The following is a 12,386-nucleotide window of genomic DNA, read 5'->3' on the forward strand; positions in this document are numbered from 1 at the left end:
TATATGTATATGTATATATACGAATAATCTATAAAATAGTTTTTGTTGTAAAATGTCAAAATAGTTTAAGAGATAACATCTTTTTCATAATAGTTTTTATTTTGGAATGACTTGTTGGTCAAACTTAGTTATTTTTTACCACAATATGAAATATGAAATATATATGAATTATTTAATAATCTACAAAATAGATTTTTGTTGTACTATGTTAGTTCTTAAGACGCCACTTGTTATGACCTCATGCTAGAATATTCTCCTTTATTATATATATAGATTAATTTTTTAATACATAAATCAATTATAATAATTGATGAGAGATGATATAGTAAAATCACAATCGAAGCAGCTGAAGCAGGTAATACAAGCATACATGTCGACCCTAAGTTCTTCTCAATTCGCTTTTCTATTATAGAGTAAAATATAAAATTCGTAGCACTTTTTATATCACTTTCAAATAAAAATTGTCCCAATTTATGCCACACTAACTAAATTTTGAGAATCAGTCAATTTTTTAATTATATTTTGTAAATAACTTAGAATTGATTATTGTGATAGTATTTTTTTTAATTAAATCTCAAAGAAACATAAGTAATTCTGGAGAAGTAAAAGAGCGAAATAGTCATTTCGCAAATCGACCCTAAGCTTCCCAAAGAGAAATAAGTGGGACTTTGAGTAGCTTATTTATAATTTTTGAAATTTGAGCGTAAGCTCCTCTCATTCTCATTTTTTATATGTCTTTAAAATATTTTAAGTTGTTAAATATTATTATTATTTATAGTACTTTTATATTATTTTTAGATAATTATCTCAATTTATGCAACACCGTAAGAATTTTGAGAAGCAGTTGATTTTTTTAATCATTTCTTTTAATTATTTTTAAATTGATTATTGTAATGTATAGTATTTTTTTACTTAAATTTTTAATAGATATAAGTAATTCTAGAAAAATCCTCAAATAACAACAAATAGGATTGTGAGGAGCTTCGTTGCTATTTTTGAAATTCCTGAAAAAATAATAAGTGATATTTTGAGGAACTTAATTATCATTTTAGAAACTTCTTAAATAATAATAAATAAAACGTTGAGGAGCTTAGTTGTCATTTTTGAAAAACGACCCTAAGCTCCTATATTCGCTCTTATTATATAGGGTAAAAAATAAAAAACTGCTATTACCAGTCAACTTTTTGTAAATAAAATGGCCAACGGGCCATATATTGAAAGAGAGTTGATCGAAGGGTCATTTTTATTAATAAAAAGAAAATGACTATTTTTTTGTGTGAGAAATTTCATTCAAGAAATATTTTGCATCATTTTTTCTAAAATATTTAAGATACACGGAGCTAAAATTATTTGAGCTAAACAGGGCTTAACACAGACTTTAGAGTCTAAACTTTCAAGTAATTAAGATCTAAACCTCCTACGGGCTACGTGTATGTAATTTTTCCTGAAATTTAGGAATAACTAAAACTAAATTATTATCTTTTTTTGGGGGGGTTAGAAACTAAATTACTACTAAATTACTTATCAAACATAAGCCCCTATTACTGTATTTAGCATAAGTTTTAATTAATTATAATTCATAACCTCTTTGTCAATTGAATATATTTCAGAACATCTCTATTTTATTTTCTCTCTTTCTCTATTTTCTATTTATCTTTCTGTTTTTGCCTTTTTCTTCTTTTTTTCCTTTTCCTTTTTTTTCTTTTCATTTTTTTTCCTTTTTTTCATTTTCATCTCTATTTTCCTTTTTACTTTTTTCTCGTTGTTTAAATTTTTTCCGTTTCTATTTTTTTTTTTCTTCGCAATCCTTGTTTTTGTGTTTTTTCGTTCTTGTTTCATTTTTTACTTTTTTGTCATTTTCCTCGTTTTTTCCATTTTCTTTTTTCCTCTCGCTCTTTTTTTATTATTGTATTTTATATGTTTTTAATATTGTATATTTATTTATATTTTATTATATATTTTTAATAGATTTATTATTATATTTGAATAGTTTAGCCATGAATATGTATAATTTATTATTTGTATTTATATAAAAATAAATATATAAATTAATTTTATTTATTTGAGTCTAAAATAGATAAGTATGCAATGTGTCATTGAATTGGCCCAAGCTAATAGCGCTTCTTTGTGGACTTCTCATATTGGGCTTTGCCCCTCAAAGCCCAATCCATTTGCAAATGGGATACTTAGATTTTTGGGAAAATGACAGAAATAACACTTCAAATTAAACTATTTCATGAAAATGGCCATGAAATTTAAATTTTATTTTCTAGCCATATCAATTTATTGGTTTGTTTTATTCCGTTTCTCTATACAGTTTTTATACATATCTTATACATATAAATATGGAGATCTTTCAGAAATAGCTACACTTTGCTGTAAAACTCATCTTTTATAGCTATACTTTACATAATTACTATTTATAACCGTTGTATTCAATTTATGCCCGCTGTATTCAGTTTTATTTATAGTCTGTATTCATATAAAATATAAATACAGTACCTATTTAGCTGTAATATTCGATTCACAACCGTTGTCTTCACTTTTACTTAGTGATCTGTATTCATAAAAAACAAAAATACACTACATATTCAATCTCGCCAAAAATACTATCATTTTTTTTCTTTTTTTTTATATATTTTTTTTTCATGTTTTTCTCGTTTTTTCTTCTTTTCTCTATTTTTATTTTTGTTTTTTTCTCTATTCTATATCTAACTTCTATTTCTCTTTCTTCTTTGATTTTTGTTGTTTTATTTTTTGTACTTATTTTCTTTATTATTTTATTTATTCTATTTTATATTTTTTGTATTTTCAAAAAATATGACTATTCAAGCACAAGTCATAGATGATAACGTAAATACTACAATTGTTTAACGTATTTGTAGTTACACCATCATTTATATTTTTATATTCATTGATACAATTGTATTTGTATTTGTATTGTAAAGTTCGCGCTTGTATTTGTATTTCGTAGTTCGCATTTATATTTGTATTTTATTATTTTCCCTTGTATTTGTATTTGTTAGTTCACACCATCATTTATATTTCATATAATTCGCACTTGTATTTTAAAGAATTATTTTGTATTTATATTTTATAATTGACAGTATATTATATTGAATCATATTTGTATTGTGGTTTTATTGTGTTTGTATATTTAGATTATATTTGAATTTGCATTCTATTTTCGCCGATGCTTTTTATTTTTAAAGAATTATTTCTTATTTGTATTTGTAAATTGATTGTATATTATATTTAGTCGTGATTATGTACAATTTATCATTTGTATTTATATACAAACAAGTAAATGCATTAATTGTATTTTCTTGATTCTAAAATATAAAAATATGTTATGTATCATTTGATACAAATGTACCATTTTGTATTTGTATGTCAAAATGATCATTCGTATTTGTAAATAAATAAATATCACTTAATACAAATACAATTACAAATAAATTAAACAAATGATTTTACAAATACAAATACAATATGTATTTGTATATATTGTATTTGTATAAAAATTTGAATTGTATTTATTTCTATCAGTAAATACAACTCGTATCAATAAATATAAACAAGCATTCGTAGAAAGAAAAATCAATCGTTCCTTTTCAATAATTAAAAAATACAAATGATAGTTCACACTGATATCTGTATGTTATAGTTCATACTTGTATTTGTATTTTATAATTCGCACTTTTATTTGTATGTTATAGTTCACATTTGTATTTGTATTTTATAATTCGCACAAATGAAAAGAAGGAGAAAAAAATAAAAAGAACAAAAACAGAGAAAAAATGAAAAAGAAAAATAGGAAAAAAGGAGAGTAACAGATAATAGAAAAAAAACAAAAATAAGAGAAAGAAAGAAAGAAAAAAGAAGAAGGAAAAAAAAATAAAAATCAAAAAAAGAAATCAAAAAAAGAAAAAAAGTGAAAAAAAGAAAGAGAACAAAAAAAAAATGAAGAAAAAAATTGAAAAATGAAAAAAAAAAATGGAGAGTAATAGAAAATAGAGAAAAAAGAAAATATATGAGAGACTATGAATTGTAATTAGGAATAATTAATAGGTAAGGGTAGGCTATGAATTGTAATTAATTGAAATTTAGGCTAAATAGAATAATTATGAGTCTATGTTTGCTAAGTCATGTAGTTATTCTTATTTTTTACCACTATATGAAATATGAAATATATATGAACTAATTAATAATCTACAAAATAAATTTTTATGGTACGATGTTAGTTCTCAAGACGCCACTTGTCATGACCTCATGCTAGACTATTCTCTTTTATTATATATATAGATTCTCCTTTATTATATACATAGATTGGAAGCAGAAAAAAATAAATAAAGCCAAATGAATATCAATATGGATTTGATTAAAATCCTTGATGTGCTCAGATCTTACAAGCATTGTTTTTTGAATCTCGCTCCCAGTCAGGTAAATTCATTATTAATCTATCTCTAAATACCATGTATCAGCCAAAAATTTTTGCAATATTCATTATTTTTAATACGTTATTCAATAGAATTTGTGACAAATTCTTTATGTTTAACGACATAATATATATCGTCTCTATTTCCTTTTTCTAGTGATTGATTTACAAATGACAGATACATGTAACAAACGGGGTCTTCTTTTTTTCAATAAGAGATGTTATAAATAGATGTTATATCCTAATATTTGTACCTTAATTGTGAACAAAACTTTGACAATTGAAAAAATACTTTCTTTTTTCTATTTCAAGTGACGTTCTTTCTTCTTTATGTTATGAAAAATAGCATTTTTCTAACTTAGAAACAATATATTTAACTTTAAGTTTCACATATTTTTACCACCTAAATATATGTTTTATAGCCACATAATAAATTTGACTCTACATAAGGAAAAAAATTCTGAAATTTATGGTCTTAAACATATTGTAATATTTATGTGACTATGAAACTTCTCACAAATGGTACAATGAGAAGTTTATAGCTTGATTATTTTCACATATAGACATCATACATCATATTCTTTAATGAATTGATAATTAAATGGTGTTACATAAAAGGGAAAATGGGAGTATATATATATGACATGTTCAAGACCAAAAAAAACATTTTGAAGATCCTAAAACTTAATTATCAATTCCTTAGTATTGCTAATTATTTGTTTTTATCAGGAATATCAAAAATATATCAAACAAACTACGCAGCATATGGATTTGCAAATTTTTCAAGAAAATTTAGGATAAAATTTTTTCTTTTGGCTTCCCACCTGGTGTTTGGTATCCTCATTGGAGCTCTAACTAATCTGGATCACGTACTGCAGGTCCCATTCTGGGGTGGCGCTTCCAACAGGATTTTCTCCATACCTACAGTTCGAACCCGAGACCTCTGGTTAAGGGTGGAGTAGTCCCACCACTATACTACAACCCATGTTGGTAGGAAAAAATGTTTATTTGAACTTGAAAATTACTAGCTTCTTCAGAGATCTCTTATTGATGTTCAACTATTGTTTTTTATCCAAACGAATCTCTTCAATGTTCTTCCGCACTTAAACACGGAGCCATTGTTGTGAGAGAAATAGTTAAGAAACCCTTATTTCATCGCAAAGTTGTGCGTAGATTAGCTATTGCAGGTAACACAATGATGGTCAAACAAGAATTAGAGGAAAAAACGCGTAAAAGAGCTTAAGAAGGTAGCGAGTCGTCAGTCGAGAGGTGAGAAGTAAGGACAATCATAACGAGTGAGCTAACTAGAAGCTGATCGAGTTTATAGGTGTTTTTAAGTGTATTGAATTTATTTTATTTTTATTGGTTATCATAATATTTTTATGGTGCCGATAATCAAGCTTCTTTTGTTAGTAGGAAAATTATCTAGTAGCAATCTTAATTGGCAAAACTTCACATATAGACAACTTATACCTTTTCTAAGTTCTAACTAACTTGTGGTCTAGTTTTACTAATTACATTATATAGACATCAGCTAGTGGTCAAATGTATTTAAGGCCTATTTATACAAATATAATTAGTATAAATAACATAAATACCAACTCTTTTGGAAGTAATTACACTCTCTCCCACTTTTTTAATTACTTTACTCTTTCTCCCTATTAATATACATAATATAACCGATATATACATAGCATTTTGTGTATATGTTGGGATTTTTATAATATGTTTAGGGAGTTGGAATTTTTATAATATGTTTAGGGAGTTGGGAGTTTTTGTAATATTGAAAACATAAGTTTTATATTTATGTAATTTTTTATATAATTAATATTAATTTAAAAGAAAAGGGAGAGTAATTAATGCCCATTATTATCTCCAACTTTCTCCAATATTCTTCTTCTATAATTGATCATTTAAGCTCATCTAAAACAGAAATTATTGATTATTCTTCTTCCATACTTGATCGTTTATTCTCCTACCATAACAAATCATTTTTTTAGTACAAATATATACAAACCAATTATACTTTATACAACTGAATTTTAATTATATGTATATGTACAATAGTATATATAAACACATTAGAATAATAGAATAATTCTAATGTATAGTATATACATATGTATCAACGCTGTATTGTATAAATGTGTTATACATATATAATTAAACGGATGAACATGTACATATGAGACAAACACATCTGTATGACATATGCATACTATGTATTAAATAAACATACACATATGTATATCAACACCATATTGTATAAACATATAATATTATACATTAACAATTAAAAGATTGGACATTTGTATATTGGGATCCTAATGGTCGATGCTCATTCTAATTTGTAATACACCATATATAAAAACCAGTATATGTATATAGAAATAGTTATACTTGTATGCATATGTATATATACACAAACATCGAACAAATGTATACACATATGTATATGCATAATATATATATGAATCAACACATAACAAATATATATATATATATATATATATATATATATATATATATATATATATATATGAAAAATGTAAAATGCATACCCACATAAAAAAAATACGCAAATCAGACTGAATATAATTAAACCACCTATATACAATTACCAAATTCACTAAGATTGGAATAAATACCTAGCTATGAAACATTATTCATTAAGATTGATTCTGTGAAATTAACATTAATATACAATTCGATTTTCAAATTATACATTCTTTTCTATAAAATTTTCAAAAAATTGAGATGAAGCAGAAACATTATACTACGGTTTAGAAATGTTCGAATTGATTAAGATATATTTCAACATTCAACTGAATATGAGGTCAGAAAATTGAGATGTTTCTGTTGTGAACACCACTACTATCCCCCTCAACCACCAGCCACTCTTCTCTCCATATCTGCCCCCACCGATCATTTCGGTTGGACTAATCGAGTGGTAGTAAGTGATGGCTATGACAGTGGCGTAGTACCCGCGGTGGCAGAAGCTGTTAGTTTTTTCATCTTATTTATCGGAGTAGAAGCGGAATATCTTATTCTTGAAATTCTAATATATAAAGTACAAAAAAGATTCAGCTTTTTAAATTATTGAAACAACAAAATCCTAAAAATTAATCCATGAAAATTGATATTGAAAAATTAGAAGCTTTGTGAGAAAATGTGGCAGAAAAACTAAGTGTGGTAAAGAGAAGTTAATAATGAAAACCTTGAGAAAAAGTATTGATTATATACTTAATGTAGATTAACCATGCTAGGTAATTGATTATATACATAATGTAGATTAACCATGCTAGGTAATTAAGAGTTTATTTTATCTATGAAATGAGATTTTTCCATCCTTTAATTTGTCAACTCTAATGTAATGGTTAACTGGTTGTTGTGTATTACAAATAAATGTCTCATCTTCCCCAAAAAGAAAAGACAAATTATTTGATGTTTGAGCTTTGAGCTATTATTCATATTATATTTTATTCTCTTCATGGAAGAGTTCAATATAAAACTTTTTTTTTTCCAAAATTTTAGAATCGACCTCTTTTGTTTTTGACCTACAAAAATAAATAAATAAAATCATTTTTCTCCAAAATTTGATTTTTCATGTTATATCATTACACCAAAGTAATTTTTAGAGGTAATTAATTAATGGCAATAGCTTAATTGCTGCTAAATATATTTTGTTAGAGACAATTACTAGTGATAGTTATATTTTAGCACTCTTGGTAATGTTCTTAAAACCTTTAATGACATTAGATTCAATGGCGATTAACTAATGTTGGTGAACTTCAGCACTCTTTGTTAAAGTGCATATTTATTGCCGTCCAAAGTTATTTTCATTGCAGTGTATCTTAATTCTCTATATACAGTCATACCTCTCTATAGTGGCAGCATTGGTCTGAAAATTTTATGCCTACTATTGAAATGTGTTGTTATATATGTATATTATAGGCATTTGACATTCAAATCTCATTTAGTTTTTATACAAAAAAAAGTATATAAAATTTGCATGAATATAAAAAAGGTAAACATTAGTAGCTTTTTCCTCGTGAAATTATGAAAAATTGATATACATCATATAATATATTTTTTTCCATTAAATTAGATATTCATACTTGAATTTATTTTGTGCATGACACTAATGATGATTGATATAAATATTTTTTTTAGTATTTTATTTTGTACATAATATATCTCTTGCAAAACATTATCATGTAATATTTGAGTATGTTGTTATAAAGAGGTAATTTTATAAAAAGTGTACCTTTATAATAAATTTAATTATTGTTATAGGTAGCATGTCGTTATAGAGAAGTAAAATATAACATGAAAAATTAATTTCAAAGAAAATCGAACTGCTATAGTGAAATATAGTTATAAGGAGGTGATGTTATAGAGAGGTCTGACTATAACAAGATTCTACCATATATAATAGTAGTGGCATTTATTATATGGGAAAATACTCAAAAAAATACTTGAACTTTGATCGAATTTACAGTTAAGCATATTCAGCTTTGCGGGTGATACAAGTATGACCACAAAGATAGACGCATGTGAGAGTGTAATGAACCCGATGCTGGGAGTGTGCGAGTGAAGGACTTAAAACACACCAAACTGACCCTAATCTCACACTTGGAGTATAAAGAGTAGCCTCGGAACACAACAAGGCAGCCCCTAAATACACTTGAAGGGCGCCTAGCTCCTAAAAGGGCATTTTGGATATTTTGTATTTTATTTGTAACCAAGTATAAATAGAATATTGTAGAGCTTTTAGACTTGGAATATTCATGATTTTGTAAGTCTTGAAACAAAAAGAAACACAAGTCCTCTCCCTTTGGAGAAACAAAATCGAAACTAGGCATAGAGAGTGTGGATTCACTCTTGTTGATCTCATGGCTTGGAAACGTGATGCTTGGGAGGTGAATTCCGACCTTGTGCCTTCGTAAGAGATAGGTGGACATTGTGTGTAGTGTTAAGGGTCCAAGAGTAAAATATACTCTTGGGTTCTTAAGATTATACCTTCATTAAGTTTATCTAACTATTCCTTTGTCTTGTTGTAATTGTGTAGTTTGTATTCTTGTTAATGCAAATCGTGACTTGTTTTTAATGTTCATCGTGTTCTTCATCTTATATTTGTTAATCTATTTGGTTGTTTGCTGCCAAATAAGGTGTTAAACACCTCGTATCCTTGTTACTCTTGTTATTCTTGTCTTGTATAATTGAATCCTAGTGTGGTCACCAAATAGGTCCACGAGTTCTTTAAACTAGTGGACTATTTTGGTGTTTGTTTCGTGTTTTCATTATTTTCTTGTATCAGCACGGGTCCTATTACTTCCCTAGACTTCTTTTTTTATATTTTAATGGAATATATCTGTCCACTTAGACAAGTGTGTGGAATTCACGTGCATTGGGCCCGTCTGAGTATTAAAAAAACGTTAATTTTTTTTTGTCATTCTTTCTCTTCTCACTTCTTTCTTTCTTCTTTCTTTCTCTTCTCTCTTCTTTCTTTCTTCTCTTTAATGGTGCTCCAATGGTGCTTCTTTCTTTCATCTTTAAAACACCCAATTCATTTTCACCAATTTGACCTAATTTAAAATTGAAAAAGAAAAATTCATTGCAAAATTGAAAAACTAATCATCTTTTACGTTTGGTCGAAAAAAAAATCTTTCTCTTCTCTCTTCTTTATTTCTTTCTTTCTTCTCTTCAATGGTGCTTCTTTCTTTCATCTTCAACACACCCAATTCATTTCCATCAATTTGACCTAATTTCAAATTGAAAAAGAAAAATTCATCGCAAAATTAAAAAACTAATCATCTTTTACGTTTGGTCAGAAATAAAATCAACTTTTATCAAATTTGGGAGGAAATTAATTCCACCATTGCCGTCGGTAGCCACCATTGCCACTGGCAGCCACCATTGCCGCCGATATTTGGACATAATTAAGAAACTTTGAAAAAGTGTTTCATTTGGTTTGAATAAAATTATTGAAGAAAGTTTTCGATTTGAATTTGAAATTTGGGAAAAGATTTAGTATGAACTAAATAAAAGTCAAATTTCAAGTAATAGAAATCAAGATTGTGGTGAAAAAATAATGAAAATTGATGAAAAGAATAAGAATGAAGAAGAAAGTAAATAATTTTTTTAATTAAAAAACATGTGTAAAAATAAGATTGGCTCGTGTATTACACCGCCAGCCGCCAAAATTGGGTATAGCATTTCAGGGGGGAAGGGGGAGGAATTAAATCCACTTTAAAAAACTTTAGGTGGGTAATAGGACCCCCGCAAAGTTTAGTATGCTCAACTGTAAATTCGGTCAAAGTTCAGGTATTATTTTGAGTATTTTCCTTTATTATATCGATACACTCTTACAAAATTACACCTCTATAACAACCATACTCGAATGTTATTATAACAAGTTGTAAGAAATATATTGTGTAAAAAATATAATATTAAATATTTATGACACTCATCATTATTGTCGTGCACCTAGTAAATTTCATGTTTGAATATTTAATAAAATAAATTGTATAGAACAGTGCCATCACTTATGTTATCACTTCACGAGAAAAAGCTAATGATATTTTTCTTTTTATATTCATGCTCCTACCAATAATAAATACATTCTTTTTTTTTACACAAAATCATAAGCTATTACTTTTTGCATATATTTTTATTTATAACAGTTAAATGAGAGTTAACGTCAAATGTCAGTATACATATATAACAATCATTATAGCAATCATAAAATATTCAGATAAAATATTATCACTATTGAGAGATTTAATATGATTGTATATATAAACAGTACTATAAAAAATTTATTACAAGCAACAATAATAAATTTGATGTAATTTCATAAACGAAACATGAGAAGGATAGAGTGTATGTAGAACTTATTCTCCATAGAGGGTGTGTTTGGTATGAAGGAAAATATTTTCTATGAAATTTTTTTTACTAGAAAATGTTTTCCTGGAAAACAAGTTGGTATCTTACTTGTTTTCTTATGTTTGGTTGGTGGATGAAAAGTATTTTTTGGAAAATATTTTCTAGTATTTGGTTGGTGAATGAAAAAATTTCAGGAAATACATTTTAGTGTTTAGCTAATGAGTAAAAATACACATTTTAGAAAAATAATTTTTGACCCTGAAAATACTTTTTTTTAGAGTGTGTTCAATATGAAGGAGGAAAAATATTTTCTAAAAAAGTAAGTTGTTTCTTTCGTATATTCTTCATTCTTGTGTTCATTATGCAAATTGGGTAAGTATATATTTTCTAAAAGTATTTGTTTATATTTTAAAAAAAAAAAATAATAAGAACGAATAGGATAAAAGGGTTGGATAAGAGAACAGTTTTGAATTTTTTTCTTAAAATATCTATTTTGGGGGAGGGGGTCGGTAGGTGGGGGTTGTGGTTATCAAAATAGGTAGTAAGAGTGGGGTAAAATTTTTTTTTTTTTTAATTTAAAATAAATATATTTTTTACGGGGGGGGGGGGGGGGGGGGGGGGTGGGGGGGGGGGGGGTGGGGTTGGGGGGTTAGGGGGGGGGTAACGAAAAAATTACATAGATGTTTTTGGAAGGGGAGGGGGGAGGTTGGTAGGGGTAGGGTTGGGTAGTGGAGGGAAAGAAAAACATTTAATTTTTTTAAAAAAAATTAGATATTTTTTTAAGGGAATAGGGGTTCGATTTTTGGGTTAGGGGATGATGTAAGAAAAAAATTGAAATTGTATTTTTGAATGGGGGTGGTAGGGGGTGGTGGTCGAAGTAGGGGTTGAGAGTTGGGTAAGAAAAAAATTTAAAATTAAAAAAAACAAATTTGGGTGGTGGGGTTTGGTGGTGGTGGTAGGGGTAGGGGGTCCGGTAGAGGGTAATAAAAATTTTGAATTTTTTTTTAAAAAATTAATATATCTTTTTAAAGGCGGGGGGGGGGGGGGGGGGGGGGGGGGG

Source organism: Capsicum annuum, chromosome 1, assembly GCF_002878395.1.
Source record: "Capsicum annuum cultivar UCD-10X-F1 chromosome 1, UCD10Xv1.1, whole genome shotgun sequence".
Lineage (NCBI taxonomy): Eukaryota > Viridiplantae > Streptophyta > Magnoliopsida > Solanales > Solanaceae > Capsicum > Capsicum annuum.